General features: G+C 43.3%; 1 protein-coding gene across 9 annotated transcripts in view; it reads right to left on the bottom strand.

Moving 5' to 3' along the window:
* Positions 1 to 21,935, bottom strand: part of PACRG (parkin coregulated) — a 455,962-nt gene that overhangs the window by 109,345 nt on the left and 324,682 nt on the right. The window lies entirely within an intron of this gene.

Below are 21,935 nucleotides of genomic sequence, written 5' to 3'. Positions count from 1 at the left end.
GACATCCAAGAACTGAGTCTTCATTGCCCATAGCTTTCAGATGGAGACCAGCTGGCAAGGATACTCTTCAGAGGCAGCCCATTTAATTTTTTTTTCTTTTTTACCAGCTCCTTCATTCACACCCCTACCCCCAGTTAAGCTGTACTTGAATCATTCTCTGGAGCCCATGAAAAAGTATTATTAGTACACTAAGTGCTAGAGCATTAGTCTTCAAACAGACAGCATAATCTTTGCAGTAAACACACTTCCATGATGCCAAGGATTAAATCTAGGAATTGCTCAAAACCCCATGAATTAAATAACAGGAAGGATCCTGAATATGGCGCTGTCTTGACTGATAAAAAGAGTGCATCACAGTTACTGTCCCCTTTCCGGTCACTTTGAGTACAGGCCCTCAGTTATCAGCCCTTGTGCCCTTACATGTCATGGTGTGGAATTTCACAGTTCTCCCATTCTTAGATTGGGATCTGGGTACAAGACCTGATCTACATCAATCACTTGCTATGATGCAGGTGTGACTGGATGGCAGCATCTTTCCCTTTGGGAGCCTGTGACCATTGATACGACTGCCTTCTTTAAACAAGCATGTTTTTTAGTAAATGGAATGAGCATTAGACAAAACTATTTCAAAACAACAAACAGCCTACATACATACTTAGTCCTATCTAATCTTCACATCACTATAGGCCCAGCAGTTCTCAAACTGTGGGTCAGGACCCCAAAGTGGCTCACAATCCCATTTTAATGGGGTCACTGGGGGTGGTGTTAGACTTGTTGGGCCTGGGGCTGAAGCCAAACCCCAGGCCACACTGCCTGGGGCCCAAGCCCAAGCCCGTGGGCTTCAGCCCTGAGTGGCAGGGCTCAGGTTACACTGGTCTACAATTTTTGAGAAGTCGTCTGCTTCAGAGATAAAATATGCTATTTATTATGTATTTTGATGTGCTGAATTCAAATATGACAATTAAAACAACTGATTGGCTACTGTTTCTAAGATATTTAAGTTTTTACATTTTATGTCTATGTATATTGTGTAGATAGTAGAGTTTTAATCATACATTGTAAACCTAGGTCTTTTCATGTGTTTATGGTTGCTTTACATGATAATATTTCACCTGTCCTGTTTATGTAACACTTTAAAAATCAGCAAAAGGGTTATATAAATCAAATTTATTATGAAACAAAAGGCAAACAATGATTCTGTACATAGTTTAGTCCTATTCAGTGTCTACTCGGCGCTTCTTGGCTTGTCTCTTGTATTCATTAAATGGAGCATCTCTTGTCACTGGCCAGCAATAGTCTGCAAGTATTGATGGGCTCCATTTGCCCTGATAGCGTTTCTCCATTGTTGCAATGTCCTGGTGAAATCGCTCGCCGTGCTCCTCGCTCACTGCTCCGCAGGTCGGTGGCAAAAATCTAGATGAGAGTGCAAAAAATGTATCTTTAGTGACATGTTGCAACCAAGGCTTTTGTATGCCTTGAGGAGGTTTTCCACCAACAACCTGTAGTTGTCTGCCTTGTTGTTTCCGAGAAAATTTATTGCCACTAACTGGAAGGCTTTCCATGCCATCTTTTCCTTGCCACGCAGTGCATTGTCAAATGCATCATCTCGAAGAAGTTCACGAATCTGAGGACCAACAAAGACACCTTCCTTTATCTTAGCTTCACTTAACCTTGGAAATTTTCCACAGAGGTACTTGAAAGCTGCTTGTGTTTTGTCAATGGCCTTGACAAAGTTCTTCATCAGACCCAGCTTGGTGTGTAAGGGTGGTAACAAAATCTTCCTTGATTCAACAAGTGGTGGATGCTGAACACTTTTCCTCCCAGGCTCCAATGACTGTCGGAGTGGCCAGTCTTTCTTGATGTAGTGGAAATCTCTTGCACGACTATCCCATTCACAGAGAAAACAGCAGTACTTTGTGTATCCAGTCTGCAGACCAAGCAAGAGAGCAACAACCTTCAAATCGCCACAAAGCTGCCACTGATGTTGGTCATAGTTTATGCACCTCAAAAGGTTTCCTTCATATGCACTGCATGACCAACTGGAATTGATGGCAAAACATTGCCATTATGCAGTAAAACAGCTTTAAGACTCGTCTTCGATGAATCAATGAACAGTCTCCACTCATCTGGATCGTGAACGATGTTGAGGGCTGCCATCACACCATCGATGTTGTTGCAGGCTACAAGATCACCTTCCATGAAGAAGAATGGGACAAGATCCTTTTGACGGTCACGGAACATGGAAACCTGCCAGGAAATTCCACTGCTGTAGTCTGAAGCCCAACAGCTCTGCCTTACTCTTGGGTAGTTCCAAATCCCTGACAAGGTCATTCAGTTCACCTTGTGTTATGAGGTGTGGCTCAGAGGAGGAGGATGGGAGAAAATGTGGGTCCTGTGACATTGATGGTTCAGGACCAGAAGTTTCATCCTCTTCCTCTTTCTCGTCTGACTCAAGTGAGAATGATTCTGGTGCATCAGGAACCGGCAGTCCTTCTCCGTGGGGTACTGGGCATATAGCTGATGGAATGTTTGGATAATGCACTGTCCACTTTTTCTTCTTTGACACACCTTTCCCAACTGGAGGCACCATGCAGAAGTAACAATTGCTGGTATGATCTGTTGGCTCTCTCCAAATCATTGGCACTGCAAAAGGCATAGATTTCCCTTTCCTGTTCAACCACTGGCGAAGATTTGTTGCACAAGTGTTGCAGCATATGTGTGAGGCCCACCTCTTGTCCTGATCTCCAATTTTGCAGCCAAAATAAAGGTGATAGGCTTTCTTAGCCATAGTGGTTATACTGCGCTTTTGTGATGCAAAAGTCACTTCACCACAAACATAGCAGAAGTTATCTGCACTGTTCACACAAGTACGAGGCATCTCTGCTCACTTTGGCTAAACAGAAATGTGTCCCGTTGCAAAATCAAACACTGACAAATAAGAGAGCACGACACTGTATGATTTCTAGAGCTGATACAGGGCAATTTGTTCAGCAGAGTGATGTAAGCTTCGTTATGATTGCATCATCCATGATTTCTAGGAATAACACGATGCAATTCATATCATGTATGATGCAATACCAGCTTCAGATTGCATCATTCATTGTTTTGCCTAAAAAGCAAGTACTGTCCAAACCCAGTCATAGATTTATTCATAGATCCAGTCAAAGATGTATTTTAATCATTTCTGGTTTAAATTGAGATCCCTTCCTTTATAACTCACGTATCCTCCGCCATTCCCAAAGTCAAGGGTCGTATATACTGACCCAATAGCATATCTTGAAAACTAGAGCCAATCAACAATTTTAAGCATCATTTTCGTTTTCAGTGACCCAGAATTAGTAAAGTTTGACTACATTTATTTCAGAAGCATTTTGGCTGTAGAGCAGTGTTACAGGCCCCTAGCCTGCGGTTTGGCTTCAGATTTGGCCCCCCTGCCCAGGGCAGTGGGGCTTGGGCTTGCCCCCCCAGTCCAAGTTGGCCAGGCGTGGATGGGCTCAGGCTTTGGTCCCCCCTCCTGGGGTTGTGTAGTCATTTTTGTTGTCATAAGGATGTCTCGGTGCAATGAAGTTTGAGAATCGCTGCAAGTTCAATGGGCTACCCTCTTGAGTTACAAGAAAAAAAACAGAACCAACTTACATTCTTTTAGGACATCTAGAAGCTCTTGGGATCCAGTCCAGGGGTGCTGGAACAATTTGTATAGTGGGGGTGCTGAGAGCCAAACCATAAGCCCTGTATATGATGGAAACCACTTCAAGCCAGGGGGTGCAGTAGCACCCCCTGCATTTCTAGTTCCAGCACCTATGACCCAGTCTGGTCCCAGTTTGTCTTCCAGAGACTGTCTCCCCCATCTCAGGGAAACTGCCTTTTCTCAATACTCAGGGCCAGCTCCAGGGTTTTTGCCGCCCCAAACGACGCAAAAAAAAAAAAAAAAAAAAAAAAAAGCCGCGATCGCGATCTGCTGCGGCAATTCGGCGGGAGGTCCTTCGCTCCAAGCGGGAGTGAGGGACCATCCGCCGAATTGCCGCCGAATAGTTGGACGTGCCGCCCCTCTCCGTAGTGGCCGCCCCAAGCACCTGCTTGGCAAGCTGGTGCCTGGAGCCAGCCCTGTCAATACTTCATCCTATCAGGAGTAAGTGCCCACAGCTAGCCTGCTTACCAGCTAGCTTAACCCCAGGCAATCTAACAAGGGCAGCTAGACCCCAACTGAGCCTCCTGACTGGCCAAGCTGTTAGATTGGCTGAGGGGATTAGCAGACCTGCTCTTAAAACCAGCAGCAGCAGCAGATTGCTGGCTAAATGCAACAAAGATGGGTTGTGTGAAATATGCAAAGTTAAAGAAAGAGTTGAGCATCTGCTATGGCAATGCCGGGAGAAATATATATATAGAGAGAGTTTCTTTATGAAGAATTGGGATGACTTCAGGTGAAAAAATACAGTCTGAAAGGATTGGTCAGACTACTGAGAAAGTGGGGTAGCATTAAAAAAAAATACCTCACTGCTGTTCTTTTTGAAGGATACAGGACAGGGTGAGAGGACATAGACTTTGATTATGTGAAAACTGCGGTAGGTGGCAGTCATAGCCTCACATGCTGAGGCTGCTGCTCCACAAAACAATGAGAAAAGTAAGACTGCGATAACTCCTGCCTGTTGCCAGCCTTACTCCCACCCTGTTCCAGTCCTGCTCCTGTCTTGGACCCAGCCAGGCTCCTGCCTTGCCTCACTCCAGGTACCCAGTTCTGACCCTCAGCTCCGATTCCTGACTTCAGCTCTGACCCTTGGCTCTGGCATCTGGCCTTTTAGAGGATGTCTACACTGCACACTATGGGGGACCCAGGCTTGTAGCCTCAGTGTTTCCAAGCCTGTGCTTGAGCATCCACACTGCATTGTAAACCTGGGTTTACAATTGCTGATCCTGGATCTCACGGCAATGCTAATACAAGCATGTCGCACTGCGCAGACCTTCTAACTGAGGTCTGCGGCTTGACCTGCATCAACACTGCAAACTGACACGGCTTGAACCTGAGTCACAGCAGGACTCAGGATCTGACCCATCCCTTCAGCAGGGTACTATGACCCAGGTCCTGAGTACTTGCTGACCCAAATCAGATTGACTTGTGTGTGGACAGAAGTGGGGATTGGGCTGAAACTTGAGTCAGAGCCTGGTGGGTTTAGTGTGCAGCATAGACCTACTCTGACTCTGGTTCTGACCATGGGCTCCAATGCTTGGCTCTGGCACATTGCTACCAACTCCTACCCCAGTCAGTAGGCCTAATGTCTACATCCCAATCCTTACACACACTCCCGTGTGAGCTTCAGTCCAATTACCATATTCAATCAATGTTTTTTGTTACAGGGCGTAGGTGTGAAGTCTTTCTTTTGTCTCAGATTACTTTCTCCCAGTCAGCCTTTCTGGCCATCTAAGGGCATGAGAACAGTCAGGGAAGTTAAGATGAATGAACTAAAGGTGTGAAGTTAAAGTACATTAAATCCCTGTGTGGACAGGACATTCTTAGTCAGCAGTAAAGTGAGTGGCCTCAGTTTGGTGTAGCTTAACACTCCTTTAAGGATGGCTGACTGGGAAAAAACAATCCGAGGCCAAAAGACTTTGGGCTTGTCTACATTACAAAATTAGGTCAACCACAGCCACTGCAAGAATTCAATCAGCTGTTGGTGTCCACGCTACCCTCCTTCTGCTGGTGAAGCACATCCTCACCAGGAGTGCTTGCATCGACTGAAGTGGAGCATTGTGGGGCACTGACAGTCACATGGGGCTCACAACTGGAGCCCCCCATCCAACCCAGGGTGACAGCCCCAGCTGTGAGCCCCAAGCTCAATTTCACAGCACAGAGCCTACAACCAGTGAAATTGACAATTCTTGTCAATTTCACACTGCTATTGTCTCTGCTCAGAACAGCGGCACTCTGACAGCCCTGGGAACTCAGTGCAGAGCTGGGAGCCCGGGATCTCCGCACCCAGGCTCAGAGTGGGGAGCCTGGGCAGCAGCCCACTGGGAGCATGAAACCAGAAGCCCAGAATCAGCAGAGCTCTCAGCAGGGAGAAGGGAACCCAGGAAGTAGTCTGCTGGGAGCGGGTAGTGAGGAGCCCAGGGGGCAGCCAGGCTCTAGCTGGAGCCCCCACCTGCCCTGGGGTAACAGCCTGAGCTGCCAATCAGGAGCAGGGTTCACAGCAGGGAACCTACCAGGCTTACTTGTCAATTTCAGGGCTCCTGCACAGAGCCATGAAATTGACAAGAATTTTAGCCAACAGCTGATATAAGAAATAAAGTGTCTACATGTACACTAGGTTTCCCTAACTACACCGACAGAAGTCCTACACCTCTCGTTGAGGTGGAGTTACTATATCGGTGTTGTAGGGCACTTACATTCGCGGGAGCAAGACTGTAGTGTAGACACTGACATGGTTAGGTTGACCTAAGCTGCCTTAGTCAATCTAACTCTATAGTGTAGACCAAGCCTTTATACATCTGTGAAAGGCCTTCAAAGTGGAAACAAGTAGCTTATGTTTGATGCACTAGAGAAGGAAGAGCTGGTGGAGGGATGCAAAGAGAGGAATGACATGGTCAAAGTGACAGCTAGGAAAATGATCTGTGCAGCTGCATTCTAAGTGGATATCATTAGGGAAAGATTGTCAAGGCCAGAGAAAAGGATGTTGCAGTAATTGATACATGAGATGATGAAAGCCTCTACAGGAGTTTTAGCTGTGTAGAGGATAGGAAAGGCCATATCTTAGAGATGTTATGCAGAAAGAATCAGCAAGATTTAGACATAACCTGGATAAGTGGCCCTAGAGCAGCGGTCCCCAACCTTTCCATGTGGCGGGCGCTGGACGACTAGCCGCCGAGAAGCGTGGCCACTGGACAAGCAGCCGCCGAAATGCTGCCGAGAAGTGGCAACGCCAAGAAGCGTCGCCTCCAAAATGCTGCCAAGAAGCATCATCATCAAGAGGCATCACCGCCAAAATGCCGCCAAAAATCAGCGGCATTTCGGCGGTAACGCTTCTTGATGTTGCCGCTTCTCGGTGGCATTTTGGTGGCTGCTTGTCCAGCGGCCAGTAGGCGGGCACACATAAATGCCCCGGCGAGCACCATGGAGCCCGCGGGCACCGCGTTGGGGACCACTGCCCTAGAGAAAGGTCCAAATCGAAGATGATGCCCAGGTTACTGGCTTGAGCAACAGGCAAAATGGTCTACAGTGATCAAGAAAGAAAGAGGTATTTGAGAGGGCTGTCTGTGACTATATTGCTGGACATGTGCAATTACTTCCTCCAGCTTTTCTATTTTAAAATAATTCGATTTCTAACTAAAGTTAAATAGGAATTGGAATTTCCAGAGATCTCTAAATACAGTACTGCTATTTTTACAATTTAGAAACAAGATTTAATCCACAAGGTATTACTTACATCTGAGTAATAGCTTTAATATTTACATTGCAAAATCCAAGTGAAATTTAGACAACCAATGCTCTCATGTTATATTATCACTTTTCTAGACATAGCAAAATAAGTAGTTGTATATGTTCTCTTGTCACTGCTTGTGACATGTTTTTTAGACCCTCACTAACGTTTGGTAGGGAAATAGTTAAAACCAGCAGGAAAAACTTCAACAGATGCCTACAGTTTCTAAAGGAATTGCCAAGGAACCCAGTCATGGGAAAATGCAGCTGATCTCAGTTGGATGTAATAGCTTCTAGAAAGCCTAGTCAACAAGATGTTGACTGAGCACTCTGGCCCCAATCTAGGAAAGCAATTAAAACACTTAAGTATGTGCTTAATTTTAAAGATGTGAAAGTGCTTGATCAGGGCCAAAGCACAGCACTTTTAAAGAGGAGAGGTCACAAACTATAAGTCACCAGTGTCTCTTTCAATAAAATCTAGTACTGGACTCACTTTAGGATAAAGGCAAAGAGAGGCTCCAAAATGCCCTTGTGTCTTATCTTGTAACATTCTGGCTCAAAGAAGCCTTATTTGGTTGAACACTAGTTGCAGAACCCCTTTGCTGTACAGATCAGCCTTTCAAATGCAAAATTGAGTGTAATTTCTTCTGCCCACAGCCTGGCTCATATGACCTGACACTCTGTCCAATAACTTTTAAAATATATACTAGAGAAAGTTCACTGTAAAGAAACAATGATTGGTCAACAAATAGTGCAACAGTCTAATCTGAGGGGGGCAACAGAACCATACCCAAAGAATGAAGAAATTCTAAACTGTGTAATATGCGTATGTTTAAAAATAATCAGACTAGTCATGGAAAATGCAAAAGGCAACATATTTATGAACAGAAAATAAGTCACATCTAAAGTAAATAATTGTTGGGGGGAGAAAACTGTACATATTTTACAGTATTTTGCCTTGCTCTTTTCATTTTAAGCATATCCTCCAACCTAGCTAATTTAGCAGTTACAGCAAAATAGCGTCATAAAATAAGCTTGTATAGTTATGAATCAAACACACTGTCATCTAAAAGATTCTTCAGAAAGAACAGACTTAATGGCAATTATGACTATTTGCCTGAGCTGAAAGACTGATCCATTCCAGGCAGCAAATCAAAAATGGGCATTTTCAAAAGAAAAAACAAAACAAAACGAGCATAAAAAAAACAGTCAGTAATACTGTATATTATTGTAGTGTCTTGTCTTTACACATAAGTATTTTTATACACCAGTATTCTTAAGATATTATTGTGAAACAATATCTTCAGAATTTGCCTTTTTTTTCCCCATTGCAGACAAACTTTGGGAAATCTTGTTGGGTTACTGGAAGCTTAAAAAAACAGTTAATTATCTTAATTGTTTCTCCAATGGCTTTCCTTCTTGCATTCTAAACCAAAGATTTTGGGCAATATTATGATTCTTAATTAACACAGAATTTCACAGCATCCTATTAATATTGTGTAGCTGCTAATATTTAATATGCTCCAGAATTTTGAGTGTTCGGTTTAGAAACAAACACTGCAAGAATACTAAATCTTTCAAAGCAAATGTGTGCGTTTCAATGTGCTGTCACAATGCTAGTTGACACTGTCCTGAGTTAGAAGCAGTAAAGAAGATTGTAGGTGTAGTCAAAGTCTGCCTTGTCTGGTATTAATGTCATCTTGCTGTATAGGGCTATGGCAATCACTATACAGTGTCAGCACTGGATGTTTTGCTGTCTACTCTCCACCCCTAGTTTTCTTTTTCCTTTCTTTCTTCTGTTCCCTAGACCCATTTTGGTTCTTATAAAATTAACCAAGATTTCTATTTAAAAGAAGAGGCTTAATAATTAGACTTAATTTAATTTAAAACCCATTCTATTTTCCTGTACTAGGTGTCCCTTAAGCCACCTCTGCCATCAAATTCTGTCACATTTTTTATTCAGAATATGTCAAGTAGAAGAGTGAAACATGACACATAGTGTCTACTAGAAATTGCAAGAAATATTGTGACCAGTCTAACTGCATTTTCTTTGTTCTTTTTGTAAATACCCTCATAAATATTACTGTCATTCTCACGTTCAACTCTGTGTAAAAATAAAATGTGGCACAAACCTGGCACAGTGAAATGAACAGAAATGAAATCAGTTGCCTTGTGTGATTAAGGGTATTCATCATTTTGTACATTTGCTGTTCTATCAAGCTACCCTCAACATTAGTTGGGATAAATTGTCCTAGTGAACGATTTTAGTAACGGGGTCAATGAGAAGCAACATTTAAAGAGAATTATTGAATACCTGCTGCTAAAATTAGCACTCACTGCTCATTTTGGCATCTTACTGTAAATGAAAACACTGCTTGCCATATTGTGGTAGAAACTATATATAGTCACCATATTTCAATGTTTATTTGCAAGTGATCTTCAGTGTACAGTATAATCATCATCCAACTTGGTAACCATCAATAATGTAAGAAAAATGGAGAGCTCAGTAAGAATTTCTGCACTGAAAGCTACCCATATTTTTTTACGGCAGATCTGATGTATTTCCCACAAACATCTATGTTATGAGGAGATACTGGTTTCTTAAAAGCTAAGGTTGAAACAAACATTCCATTATATGCTTGATTTTTCAACAATGCTCACTTGGCCTGTGAGCTTTGATCTTCTGCCAGAGTAAAATTTAACTGTCCAGAAAAAAGCAAACTGGACAAGCCACTTAGGACATATGAGGGTTTAAAAAAGGTAGTCTTTACTTATTGGACATTTCCTAAATTTTTATGATTCATCATTATTCCAAAGCCACTTGGTATGGAAATTTAAAGCTTGTTTTAATTCACATATTTTGAAGCTGGAAGGGACCGTTAGATCATCTAGTCTGACTTCCTAATCTGTTGGCTTTGGTGCGGCTCTTCGCACCTACAAGAAAGCCTACAGAAGGGTTTTATCTATTCATCCATATCTTCAGCAGGAGCCCCTATTTTTTTTTTTGTTAAGAAGGAGTATGGCTCCTTGAGGCCCTGCATCGATTATCGGGAACTCAATAAGGTGACTATTTGGAACCTCTGTCTACTCCCTCTCAACCACAAACTCCTATATCATCTGCGCTATACTCGAATTTTCACAAAACTAGACTTGCCCGGGGCCTATAACCTGTTGCATGTGCAACAAGGAGATAGCATGGAAGGCTGTCTTCTGCACTAGTATGGTCACTTTGAGTATTTGGCCATGCCATCTGTGCAATGGCCTATCAAGCTTCCAGCATCTGATTAATGACATCTTCTAGGACATACTGGACTGATTCATAATTATTTACCTGGATAACATTCTTATTTTTTCAGAGGACCAGGCAGTTTACAATCATTGTATACTTAGTGTCCTCAAAAGACTTCGCCAGAAGCACCTGTATGCAAAGCCAGAGAAATGCTAATTCGGCCGGGACACAATGGAATTTTTCTGTTATATCATCTCCCCTAAGGGATTGGCCATGGATCCATGTAAAGTGGCAGCCATCATGGATTGGGTGGCACCAAAAGAAGTCCACAGGATCCAATGCTTCTTGGGCGTCGCCAATTTCTACAGGCGGTTTATTATGGGGTTCTCTGGTTTGGTTGCCCCTCTCAGTGCCCTTTTGAAAGGTGGGAGCCCATTGTGTCTGGTCCCTGGAAATGCAGGCTGCCTTCAAATCACTTAAAAAAAAGAGATTGGTCATGGCCCCCATCTTGATGCATCGGGAACTGGCCAAACCATTTACAGTGGAGGCAGATGCCTCGAATTTCATGCTGGGAGCACTCTTCTCCCAGTTGTCCGACTCGGATAGTCATCTTCACCTTTGTGCTTTCTATTCATGCAGATTGACTCGAGTGGAGCAGAATCATGATATCTTGGATAAAGAACTGCTGGCCATTAAGTGGCCTTTGAGGAATGACAGCACCTCTTGGAGGGGTCTAGGTCCTCAATCCAAGTTCTCACTGACCATAAAAACCTGGAGTATCTAAAGACAGCCAGGCAGCTGAACCAGCAACAAGCACGCTAGTCCCTCTTTAGGTGATTTTGTTTTGTGATCACCTACTGCCTAAGGACAAGGAATGGGAAGGCTGAAACCTTGTCTAAAAAGATTAAATACTGTGAACCTGGCAACGAGGCCGCATCAACAATCCTCAAAGCCTCAAATTTTATTTTGGTATGGCAGTCTGTACCCTGATCCCTGTCATACATTCCCTGCCACCCAATGATCTCTTTAACGTTCAAATCCCCCGGACCTTAGACAATGCCAACAACCCAGCTACCTCAACGTTCATGATCTAAGATGGGATTCTGTATCACAAAGAGCACATCTAGGTGCCTGAAGTCCATCAAGTTCAGAAATGTTCCTCTGGTAGGACAATTTGGTTGCTCCAAAACCCAAGACCTGCTATCTAGAAGCTTGTGTCAGCGGTTTTATGCTCTTCCATAGTGGCTTGCATGAAGTCCTGCAATCTCTGTACCCGGACAAAGACAACCTCCCATATGAGACCATTTGACCTCCTCTAGTCCTTGTGCACTCCACCTTGGCTTTGATCCACCATTTCTGAGGACTTTATCATGGAACTGCCACTCTCCCAGGGGCACACTATACTTCTTACTGTGATCAATCTAACAACAATGGAACATTCTGTCCCATGTCATGCCCTCCCCACTGCCTAATAGACAGCCTGCCTTTTTTGTGTATAACATCTTCCACCTCCATTGGTTATCAATAAGAGTAATGTCTGACTATGGATCCAGTTTGTATCTGGCTTCTCGTGGGAATTTCTAGGTCTCCTGGGTATCAATGCCTTGGCTTCCACTGCTTATCACCTGAACGCAACCAGTCAAGCACAACAGGTCAGTCAGGTCCTTGAACAGTATCTGCATTCCTTCTTAAACTATCACCATGACAACTGGCTGTTCCTGATCAACCATGCTGAATTTGTTTACAACAATGTCACACTTGCCTCCACCTAATAGGAGCCCCCATTTTTTGTTGTTGCTAACTTTAGATTCCATCCTTGTTTTCACCAAGAGATCCCCACCAAGTCGTCAGTACCTGCCACTGTTGACCTTACTGTTCACATCCACTAGGTGCACCAAGAGCTCAGAAGACAATTAGAAGAAGCTAAGGCAACATACAAATGACACGCTGATTGGCTCCCAGTTTCACAGTAGTGCATAAGGTATTCTTGTCTGCCTGAAATCGTAAATTAACACATCCCTCGGTGAAGCTGGACCACCAGTACTTGGGGCCCTTACAGATCACAGATAAGATTAACTCTGTAACATTCAGATTGTAGCTACTAGAATCTCTTAAAGTTCACCCTGTGTTTCATGTTTCCCTTTTAAAAGGTATGTCGAGAATACCATCCTGCTTTGCACCACTCCTCCTCTCCCCTGCCAATAACCATTCAGGGCCAAGAAGAATACATGGTCCAGAAAGTTCTGGACTCCCACCAAAACAGGGGCAAACTCCAGTATTTAATAGAGTGGGAAGGATACAGCTCAGACAAATGATCATGGGAACCTATGGCATATGTCCATGCTCTGGACCTCCTGCACTCCTTTCACCACATATATCCAGAGAAACCTGGCCCCAGGGCTCCTGGAAGGCAGCCCCAAAACAGGGGGCAGGGGTGGGGAGTACTGTCAGGAGTTAAACCAGCTAAGACCTACATGGCCTACTCCCATGATAACTTCATTTCTAGGCAATGAATAGTTCAGCTGCACTGCCCTGGAACTGCCTGATTAATCCACAGTGCCTGACCGGCTGCAGGATCAGCAGCTTGATTTATAAACCCAGCAGCAACAGCAGAGCACTAGCTGCTCAATGCAGCTAGTCCATAGATTCTCTGCCTTCCTGTACTCACCTCACTCCTAGCCCTGCTCCTTTCCTGTTCCAGGTCTTGTGCCAGTTCTATCCCAGCCAAGTCCTGCACTGGAATCAGCCCTGCTCCTGATTCCAGATAACTCAGTTCTGTTCTCAGCCCTGGTTCCAACTCTGTCTTGACCCTTAGTTCTGGCCTTTGGGCTCAGACTCCGGTTCTGACCTTCTGCTCAGACCCACCTACAACCCTGTCTCTTGACATGTTGAAACCTTATTTTTGGCATTTCCTAGCTTTTGAGTACTTAATTTAGATTTTTAAAGGGGAGGATAAGAGGCAAATTAATTATGGTCTATAAATACCTACTAAGGAGAAAGAGATCTGATGTTTTGGGGCTTCTTAATCTAGCAGATAAAGGTATAACAAAACCCAACAGCTGAAAAGGAAGCCAATAAAGTTCAAACTTCAAATAAGATGCATATTTTTAACAGGGAGGGGTAGTTGCCAGAAAACAAACAAATTGTTTCTCCAGCTGAGGTGAAAATAATATGACAGGCCCACCTGGACCCTGTGACCATTTTTGATTTTTAATTCATATGGGATATACACCCAGAAGCATCATGCTTCTGCTATTTAGTCTAATGTTTTCCTGGTGGATAGGAAAGAAACCTAAAAGAAAAGGACAACATTGTGCATGGAATGGTAGTGTGGTCCAGACAGGGAATTCCCTTTCCTTCTAAAGCTTTTCTGTCCCATTTCCCTGTTTTCTGTTTGTATATAAAAACTGACAGCCAGGTGCAGAGCCAATTTCTGTGATTTTGCCAATTTTGCACTGACTTTCACAGAAATATTCTCCCCAGAATAGAATCCTAATTAAAAATGTGTGATAAATAAATATAACCCACTTAGAATCATTAAATGAACATAACTTTCAGATGCATATTTAAAATAAAAATGTCACCTTAATAAGCGTAGCAAGTTTGAAAACATATGTCCCCTCAAATTGTAACATATTTGTTTGCAAACATATATGAGATGTGAAGAATTAAGTAGAAAATAAATATCACTCTTTGAATTATTTAACCTGTCTTGTGCATGTACCTCTAAGAAAAATGAGTAGGATTAGTCCAAGTGAAGATGAGAATATAAGCAATTCTGTTCTTGTGAGAAACACAGAACTGAGCTAACAATAAGAAGGGAACAATTTCTTATCATAAAGGTAATGGTCATTTAAAAAAAAAAAAGGGAGCCTAACTTTAGGCTCCTAAATCCATATTTAGGAATCTACCGATGGGCTTTTCAAAAGCATGTAAGCAACTTAGGTGCACAAGTCCTATTGAAAAAAGTTAGTCAAAACATGACACGAGCCCAAACCAGAACCCTGCACTGGAAAGAGCCCACTCTATCCATCCTGTCTCCCACCAACACACACACACACACCTGCTTGGAACTTTGTGAAAGTTCTGATTTATAACCAGATCAAATGTTAATTAAGGCTCACCTGTGAGGTACCGCAGCTATTCTATCCATTTTACAGAATGATAAAGTGAAGCACAAAGAGGGTGTGATTTGCCCAATGTCACACAGTGAGTCAGGTGCCGTTCTGAGAATAGAATTCGGAGTGCTAGCTCTGAACCCTGTGCTCTTAGCACTTAACAACATTCTTTTGCTTGGGGCAACACAGTGTAAAAAAAAAAAGCTGCTAGATTGATAAAAGGACTACCATTTTAGGCACCTAAATCCCAGAATCTGGCCCCAGTGGGATTTACAAATCCTTCATTCAGCTGACACCAAATGCTGCTGGTGCCTAAATTTTGCATTAAAATTCCCTAAATGCCTTTGTTTCTGTCTCTAACATGTGCACTGCAGCCACACCAGGTATCCCAACATCTAAGCCCCAGAATGATTCACAAATAAGGAGCAGATAGCTGTTCCTCCATTTAATTCACCAGTGAGGTCCAATCAGATAAGTGTGCTAAGAGCTTGCTTATTGGATTGGGCTCCAATAGACAAGCTTACCCAAAATGGCTGGGCTCCCTCATAATTTTTAGCCCACCAGGTCGGACACTCACCTAGGATATAGGAGATCTCTACTTCAAGCTCCTGCTAGTGAGGAGAAGGGATTTGAATTAGTACCTGCCACCTTCAATGAAAGTGCCCTAACCACTGAGCAATGGGAAATTTGGGGAGGGGGGTGTAGTGGGTCCCTAAATCTCTTCTGTTGAAGCTGTTCTGCTATGGATTGGCCGAATGATTAATTATTTAGAGAGAAAGAACAAGGAAGCATGAAAACAACTCTGTTGCCCGGTAGTTAGAGCATTCACTTGAGAGGTGAGAGACCCAGAAACCAGTCTCCCTGCACCAGTGAATTTTTAAGTTATAGATCCACAGTGGAACAATTTCAACAGGAGAGACTAAAGGCACCCCATATAAGAATAGCCCTTAGCCTAACCAACTGGTTAGGTCCTTCATCTGAGAGGTGACCAGTCCCAGTTCAGATTCCACCACTTCATCAGGCAGAGAAGGGAGCTGAACGATGGGTTACCCACATCCCAGGTGAGTACGCTAAGCACTGGGTTGAAGTTTATGAGGGAGTTGCTGCCTTCCCCTGGTTTCTTGCAAAAATGGTGTAGGTGCCTAAACCCAAGAGAGAGCATGTAGCTGAGAAGCGCAAGCACAGGGAGGCGCCTCCCTGCAGTCTGGATTTAGGGGTGGGGTTTAGGATACACACCTCAGGTTGGCATCTCCCATTGTCTAGTTTAGGCAGGGAGTAGCCTACCATGATGGTTTTTGTGAATCCCATTCTGAGGCTCCTCTCTCTCCCCATTCATTGTATGGCGAGTCTAGGTATAAACTCAAGCTTTGTGAATCCTAGTGATATACTAGGCACCTAAAAGTTAGGGGTGGTGATGTTGAGCATCACCACACCTAAGTGTTGTTGTTAATATAGCCCCTGCGTAACTTATACTGGTTACAGCGCACTTCGTTTGACTTGATGAACCTTACATTTTTCTTTTGTCAAACATTAAAGATGCCAAATAATTAGGCTATTAACACATCAAAAGTGTTCATAACATTTATTTAATCACTGCTGAGTCAATTCTAGTTTACAAAGTGTAATATGGTATTTTCAGATAAGAAATTAGATAGCAATTAGAAATTATTCAGCAATTATAATCTACGTTCTAGTTCTTTAAATGTGTTAGAATGTATTTATAGCTTTGGATTATAGATATTTGGAAAAGTTTACTAAATAAAGCTATCATTTAAAAGGAACAGCTGGCATTTATAATGATCTCAAGACCAATTAAATGTTGTAACTAGAGTATAATAAAGAAAGAAAATACGTAGTTTGAAATACTGTACTATCCATCAGGTAAGTAAGACCAATTTGCAGTGGAGTTGACAATTGACAGAAATGGATGAACCACCATCACTACACATACACAAGAATATGTCAGATAAAGTATTAAGTGGTTCTGCAAAATGCAGGGGGCCAGACTAGATTACTGGTTTTTTTTCTGGTCCTGCTTTTTATGATTCTATGATGGTAAGAAATATACTCTTATGTGAGATGTTGCTATGGTTCAGAATTAAATTACAGTACTGAAGACTGACCTGTAGCCAGCATCTCTAAACTGCACATCTGCTGAAGCACAGATATGAAAAATGAGAAATAAATGTGAACTTTTCAATATGTATTTTATAATATTCATTGAAAGAGTAAGTAGTGTCATTTTTGCAAGAATAGTTACTCTACTTAGATTTACAGAGACCTGTAAATCATTTAGCCTGGAAAAGTAATGAAACAGAACTATCTTTTTGTTAAGTGATTGGAAATGATAGCATTACATAAGGCATATTGTCTAAGAAAGAGTTCCCCCTCACACACTAAATGCAACTTCCTCTTAAAGGCTATTGGATCAGATATCTGAAAGCTTGTGTTACAAAATTCAGTACCTACTCCAGTAATTCTATAACTATATAAAGACCAAAGCCTATGCTCATTTAAGCAAGAACATTAGGACTAAAAGCAACTGGTTGTTTGTTCTGGGGTAAGAAAGCAGCAAAAACTCTATACAGGGGCATCTCGGTAAGCCCTAGGCTCTGCATTAACAAGCTCCCCTGTAATTTTCTGCAGCTCAGTATGGAGGAAGAGGAATTTGGGCAGGTAAAGGATATGGTCAGTCAACCAGTGCACGTTTTTTAACTATCGAGCCATAAAAATGCTTACAGAAATGAAGCAAGCTGGGGTTGAGGACTCCATCCCTACTAGTAAATTACTATGAAAAACACTTTTGCCTGGGGTTTTACTTGAAGGATTATGATTTGGATCAAAGACAATAGAATTTTTTGCATAATAACATTAAAGAAGCCAATCAGTTTGTCTGACATAAGAAAATTTATTCTGAATTCTTTAGATTATTCAGGCATAACAGTTACATGAGCATTCTGGGAACTGTAATTCATATGAACTCAGTTAAAATAATAATAATAATAAATAATGACTGATAATTACAAAAATGCCTTTATTTCCACTACTGTAGTGTGGTAAATATTTTAAGTTTCAATAATTTACAATCATCAGCTTAACAATGTGATTTACTTGCGTGAGACTCCATTTTATGAGAACTGTGAAATTCCACCACAACAGTTTGCAGTAAAGATGAAGTTGAACCAGAACACAGAATCCTCTTGAGCGGAGGATAGGTTTGGATCCAGAACTGAACTTGGCAACTTGGATCTGTCTTCGTCATGTTGGTTAGCATATTGCCCACAGCAGGTCTTGACCAAACCTGGTATTTCAGCACCTAAAGGGGAGGGAGGGGAGGTGCTGCTTCAGCCTGCTCAGTGTAAAAGGGGGCTTCAGACACAGGGATGCCCCCTTTAAGCCTTCCCACCATCTGGTTCCCAGGGAATGAGTCAGTGTTGCCACGCTGGCCCCTTGTCTCCTTTTCCTTTTCCTCCCCCCACTCCAGCCAGGCCTACCATCTGGGCACAAAACAGGGTTGTGTGTGATATGACTTTCCTGGAATTTCCCCCCATTTTAGTTGCAGTGGTTATTTGGGGACCGAGTTGGCTAATAAAAGGGTATGTTTCTGGTGTGACAACATGGCAGTGGTACATTATCAATTGCCAAACTTCCAAATCACACAGGGTTATGAATAGGGCCCTACCAAATTCACGGTTCATTTTAGTCAATTTCCTGGTCATAGGATTTTAAAATTCATAAATTTCATAATTTCAGCTATTTAAATCTGAAAAATCAGGTGTTATAACTGTGGAGATCCTAACCCAAAAAGGAGTTGGGGGGGATCACAAGGTTATTATAGGGGGGGATGCGGTACTGCTACTCTTACTTCTGCGCTGCTGCTGGTGGCAGCTCTGCCTTCAGAGCTGGGCAGCTGGAGAGCAGCAGCTGCTGGCCAGGAGCCCAGCTCTGAAGGCAAAGCCACCACCAGTAGCAGCATAGATGTAAGTATGGCATGGCACGGTATTGCCACCCTTACTTCTGCGCTGCTGCCTGCAGAGCTGGCCCCTCAGTCAGCAGCCACCACTCTCCAGCTCTGAAGGCAGCAGCGCAGAAGTAAGGGTGGCGATGCCATACCAAGCCATCTTTACTACTATGCTGCTACTGGCAGTGGCTCTGCCTTCAGAGCTGGGCTTCTGGCCAGCAGCCACCGCTCTGCTGTTGCCACCCTTACATCTGTGCTGCTGCTGGTGGAGCACTGCCTTCAGCGCTGGGCACCTGGTCAACAGCTGCCGTTCTCCAGCCACCCAGCTCTGAAGGTAGCGCAGAAATAAGGATGGCAATACTGCAAAGCCCCCCTCCCCCCCACAAACTTCCTTTTGGGTCAGAAACCCAATTTGAGAAATGCTGGTCTCCCCCCATGAAATCTGTATAGTATAGGGTAAAAGCACACAAATTATCAGATTTCACAGGGGGACACCAGATTTCACTGTCCGTGGTGTGTTTTTCATGGCTGTGAATTTGGTAGAGCCCTAGTTATTAAGTTAGTGAGGGCATTTGTGCTACAATGTTTAAGTCTTAACATCTATTTTTCTTCCAAGCATGTGCCCAGGATGGATAATGGCATCACAGATGCCTTGTCTCGTTTTCAGTTTGACAGATTTCAGGAGCTTGCACCAGGAGCTAGCAACGAACCTGAGCAGATGGTGCTGGCGTTATGGAACCTCAGCATATGATGTCGTCAGTAACATGGTGATCCTTGGCTCCAGGCACATGGCTGAGCTATGAAGGAAGTTGTAATGAGTTCTTCCAATTTCAGGATCCAGAATGCTGGTCACCAATACGGGGGGCAGGTGTTGCGGTACATGGTCGTTGACAACAGAGCTGTTGGCATCCTTGATGATCCTGGCATAGTGCAAGGGGCAACCGGGTTCTTTCGGGAAGATGGGGCTTCCCCTATCAGACTTGGGAGCGGACGTGTTTTTGGCTGCTACAAAAGAGGCCATTGGGAGATGTCTGGGAACCTGACTCGGTTTGGGGGGGAAGCAGCCAAGCTAATAGCTGGCACCTCCTTGTGGCAGATGTCCAGTGCAGTACTCCATAGGGAAGACATGCAGTGATCAGATAAATGGCCTGGTAAAGGATTTAAAAAAGAGGTTCTGGTTAAAGGAATGGAACGGGGGGAGAGGGGGAGAAAGGGTTGGCGCTCCTATGAATGGTATGGCAGGCAGCCAACCCCCCTTTCTTATAGCCCACTTTAACCTTCCTACGAGGGGGGTGGATGGTAAGGTCCAAGCCATGGGTTGGCTGAGTGACCTAGATGGAAAATGAAGGGGGGGCTGGTGGAAGCCCCAAGTAGTTATTTGAAAACACATGGAGTTGCCTGCACTGTACCCTTTTATCCCAGACATCTAATAATAAAGTTGCAGCCTGATTAAATCCATATCAAGTGTCTCCCGTCCTTCTTTCGGTATAGCCGGACAACTGAATTTCAGCTTGGAAAAGAGGAGACTAAGGGGGGATATGATAGAGGTATATAAAATTATGAGTGATGTGGAGAAAATAGATAAGGAAAAGTTATTTACTTATTCCCATAATACAAGGACTAGGGGTCACCAAATGAAATTAATAGGCAGCAGGTTTAAAACAAATAAAAGGAAGTTCTTCACACAGCGCACAGTCAACTTGTGGAACTCCTTACCTGAGGAGGTTGTGAAGGCTAGGACTATAACAGCGTTTAAAAGAGAACTGGATAAATTCATGGAGGTTAAGTCCATTAATGGCTATTAGCCACGATGGGTAAGGAATGGTGTCCCTAGACTCTGTTTGTCAGAGAATGGAGACGGATGGCAGGAGAGAGATCACTTGATCATTACCTGTTAGGTTCACTCCCTCTGGGGCTCCTGGCATTGGCCACTGTCGGTAGACAGGAAACTGGGCTGGATGGACCTTTGGTCTGACCCAGTACAGCCGTTCTTTTGTTCTTATGTTCTTATGAATTTGGCAGCTTGGATTTGTCTCCGTCACATTGGTCTCATTCCTCTGAAGTGTGCGTGCTTGCAGCTCTTTTAGTAACTGGTACTTTGTTTTCAATTCCAAATTCCTATGTGAACATTACCTGCATTCAGATATGCTTTTTGTAATTTGAAAACAAAGCTCAGAGAACGTCATAGGTGGTTGTAGAGAGCAATAACTCAAATGTTTTATGAAGAATTAGCACCAATATTGAGTGCATTGATTGTCTGAAAATTGTGGATATGTGGTATACAGTGCGTTTTTGCTTTTATGAAATCAGTTTTGCCAACTCTCCCCCTTTTACACAAGTCTCACACTATTTGATGTTTTTCTTCAAGACCCAGATACTAGAGCTGAGTGATTGGGAGAATCTCAGCTTTTATTACAATGAAAGAAAGAGTTTATAGTCCTCATAAGAACATAAGAGGGGATATGATAGAGGTATATAAAATCATGAGTAATGTGGAGAAAGTAGATAAGGAAAAGTTATTTACTTATTCCCATAATATAAGAACTAAGGGTCACCAAATGAAATTAATAGGCAGCAGGTTTAAAACAAATACAAGGAAGTTCTTCTTCACGCAGCGCACAGTCAACTTGTGGAACTCCTTACCTGAGGAGGTTGTGAAGGCTAGGACTATAACAGCGTTTAAAAGAGAACTGGATAAATTCATGGTGGTTAAGTCCATTAATGGCTATTAGCCAGGATGGGTAAGGAATGGTGTCCCTAGCCTCTGTTTGTCAGAGAATGGAGACGGATGGCAGGAGAGAGATCACTTGATCATTTCCTGTTAGGTCCACTCCCTCTGGGGCACCTGGCATTGGCCACTGTCGGTAGACAGGATACTGGGCTAGATGGACCTTTGGTCTGACCCGGTACGGCCGTTCTTATGTTCCTCCTACTGCGCGAAGTACATCATGTTCTGTGCAATCTAGTGCACTAAATATGAGAAGCACCTCTCAAAGAAGGGCACTGGAAGCCCCTCAAAGCAGCCTGGTGTCCCAAGCATGCATCTCAAGCATAGTTGCTCTGGTGGTTTAATACCTTACCTAACAGTTCAGCTACTTCAGGAATTCTGGATCATGTTTCCTGAGATTAAGGATTGGGAGGGGGGAGGGGGACAAGGGGTGTTGGACTGACTAGGTAGGAGGAGGTTGATAAAAGGTCACATTGAGTTTTAAAAGT

The sequence above is a fragment of the Chrysemys picta genome, chromosome 3 (assembly GCF_011386835.1).
Source record: "Chrysemys picta bellii isolate R12L10 chromosome 3, ASM1138683v2, whole genome shotgun sequence".
In the NCBI taxonomy this organism is placed as follows: domain Eukaryota; kingdom Metazoa; phylum Chordata; order Testudines; family Emydidae; genus Chrysemys; species Chrysemys picta.
This window is presented reverse-complemented; position numbering and strand designations above follow the sequence as displayed.